Source organism: Elephantulus edwardii, unplaced genomic scaffold (genome assembly GCF_000299155.1).
Source record: "Elephantulus edwardii isolate Elephantulus edwardi_28Jun2011 unplaced genomic scaffold, EleEdw1.0 scaffold00477, whole genome shotgun sequence".
In the NCBI taxonomy this organism is placed as follows: Eukaryota; Metazoa; Chordata; class Mammalia; order Macroscelidea; family Macroscelididae; genus Elephantulus; species Elephantulus edwardii.
The window spans coordinates 616198-619185 of NW_006400227.1; the positions used below are offsets into that span (position 1 = coordinate 616198).

At 41.4% G+C, this 2988-nt stretch overlaps 1 pseudogene; it reads left to right on the forward strand.

Moving 5' to 3' along the window:
- The first annotated feature begins 1893 nt into the window (after positions 1-1893).
- On the forward strand, positions 1894-2565 carry LOC102865677 (annotated as a pseudogene).
- Positions 2566-2988: the final 423 nt, after the last annotated feature.

A 2988-nucleotide genomic window follows, 5' to 3' on the forward strand; every position in this document is an offset into this window, starting at 1 on the left:
AAAGTCATATTTTGGTTGCCTCGGATTTGGTTTAATTTTCCTCAGCTTTAGCTTGAATTTGCATATGAGTAGTTAGTGGTCTGTTCCACAATCAGTTCCTGGCCTAATTTTTTATATCCCTTTTAAACAGTTCTCTCCCTCATCTATTTCAATGTAATATACATTATTTATCCCCTCTTTCTTAGTTTTCCCTCAACCCTGATCTCAATTCTGTTTTACAACAGTGGCACTAAGCAATATTTTTCCTTTTGTGACTGAGATATTTCACTTAGCATAATGTCCTCCAGGGTCACCCATTTTGTATAATATTTCATTAATTCCTTGTTTTTCAGTGCAGCGTAGTTTTCCACTGTGTGAATATACCATAACTTCTCTAACCATTCGTTTGTTGATGGGCACTCCGGTTGTTTCCAACTCTTTGCTACTGTGAACAAAGAAGCGATAAACATGGGTGTGCATCTATTTGCTTGGGTGGCGTTTATCTCTTTAGGGTATATTCCCAGTAGTGGAAATGCTGTGTTCAATGGTATTTCTATTTGCAACTTTTTGAGAAAGTGCCATGCAGCCTTCCATAGCGGTTGTACCATTTTACACTCTCACAAACAGTGAATAAGGGTTCCGGTTTCTCTACAATCTCACCAGCCTTTGCTGTTTGTTGTTCTGTTACATTTTGCTATTCTTATTGGGGTGAGATGATATCTCACATTTGTTTCTATTTGCATCTCTCTTAGAGCTAAGATTCTACTGACTAATGTTCTGTAAATGATTTTTACACATCTGTGTTTTTTTTTTTTAATCTTTGCTTGGCATTAGTATTAAAGTTATGCTTACTTCATAGGATGACTCTGGGATTGTTCCATTTTTTCCCTACTTTTTAAAAGAATTTAAGTAGAATTAGTGATGGTTTGTCTCTGAATGTTTGGTAGAATTCACCTGTGAAACCTTCTGGACCAGGACATTTTCTGTGAGAAGAGTCTTTAAGACCTGCTCAATTTTCTCATTTGTGTTGGTTCTGTTCATGTATTACATTTTTGTGTTAGTGTGAGTAAGATTTAGATTTCGATGAATTTGTCTATTTCCTCTAGATTTTCAGATTTATTAGAGTATAGCTTTTCATAATATTCTGTTATCATAGTTTTCTCTTTCCTTTTTTATTTGAGTTATTTATATATTTTCTCCTGTAAGTTTTCCAGGTTTGTCTATTTTATTGACTTGAGGAAATAGACTCTACTCTTTATTATTTCAATTGTTTTTTCTGTTTCCTATCTCCTTGATTGTAGCTCTTATTCTTATGATTTATTGTCTTCTGGAGGCTGTGAATGTAATTTGTTGTTCCTCTTCTATTTGCTGGAGATATTTAGTTAAGTAGTTTATTTTACTCCTTTCTTATTTTCTTACATGTGTTCCTATTGCTATGAACTACTGCCTGAAGAATGACTTTGCTTTGTCCCAGAAGTTTTGATGCTTTATTTTCATTCATTTTGATAAACTAGTTAACTTCCCTTTTTATTTCATCTGTGATCCAGTAATGTTGAAACAAGGTGTTATTTAACTTCCACATGAGTGGTTTCTTTTCCTTTCTCCTATTTTTATTTATTTTATGGCATTGTTGTCTGACAAGATACTTAATATCATTTGATGTTTTTTAATTTGTTCACGCTTGCTTTATATCTTAGTATATGGTGATTCAACAGGTCATTACAAAGACAGAGGAGGAAGAAAAGACCAAAATGAATGTAAGAAGAGACATTAAATCTCTGAGAAGCCAAAGCAAAGGGAAAAATATCAGACATTCAAGAGCTGAGCAGAGGGAGCGCCGGCCGGTGCGCTGCGGTCACCGCGGGGCTCTTCGGCCGAGGCCCAGTGCCGCCTGCGCGCCCTCGGCCCGCGGCTATGGGGCCGTCCGCGCGGCTGCTGCGCGCCGCGATCATGGGGGCCCCTGGTTCGGGCAAGGGCGCCGTGTCATCGCGCATCGTGAAGCACTTCGAGCTGAAGCACCTCTCCAGCGGGGACCTGCTCCAGGACAACATGCTGCGGGGCACAGAAATTGGTGTGCTAGCCAAGACCTTCATTGACCAAGGGAAGCTGATCCCGGATGATGTCATGATGCGGCTGGTCCTCCATGAGCTGAAGCACCTCACCCAGTGCAGCTGGCTGTTGGATGGCTTTCCAAGGACAGTTCCCCAGGCGGAAGCCCTGGACAAGGTCTACCAGCTGGACACAGTGATTAACCTGAAAGTGCCCTTCGAGGTCATTAAACAGCGCCTCACAGCCCGCTGGATTCACCCGGCCAGTGGTCGTGTCTACAACATCGAGTTCAACCCTCCCAAGACTGTGGGCCTGGACGACGTGACTGGGGAGCCGCTTGTCCAGCGCGAGGATGACAGGCCGGAGACGGTCATCAAGAGGCTGAAAGCCTATGAGGCCGAGACGGAGCCGGTCCTCCAGTACTACCAGAGAAAAGGATTGTTGAAAACGTTCTCCGGCACAGAAACCAACAAGATCTGGCCCCACGTATACGCTTTCCTGCAAACGAAAGTTCCAGAGTCCTCAGGTACCCCCTGAGGAAGGCGCGTGTCTCGGGAGGGGAGCAGAATTCCTCCTCAGATGCCAGCATGAATGAATTCTTGGAAAATGCCGTCTTTGTTTCTCCTGGCTTTATCCTAGATACAAGCATATGTGCCAAACGAGTCTGACACTAAGATTTACCTTTTAAAAGATCTCCTGTGTTTCCTTCCATTACCTTTTATGGGTGTGCAATTCTAATATATCAGTGATGTCTTAACCTTAAATTTTAGATAGAAATTAAAAGAGCAATTAATAGTAATCTGATTTTTCTAAAAATAAGATTAGTCAGTTGGTCTCAAGTTTTGACCATTTTTCTGGAGAAAAATGGGGGGGAGGGGTTTGTGCGGGGAGAAGGGTGCAACAATGAATGAATGGAATCCCAAAATCTCTGTAGATGTTCATTGAAATGAAAAATAAACA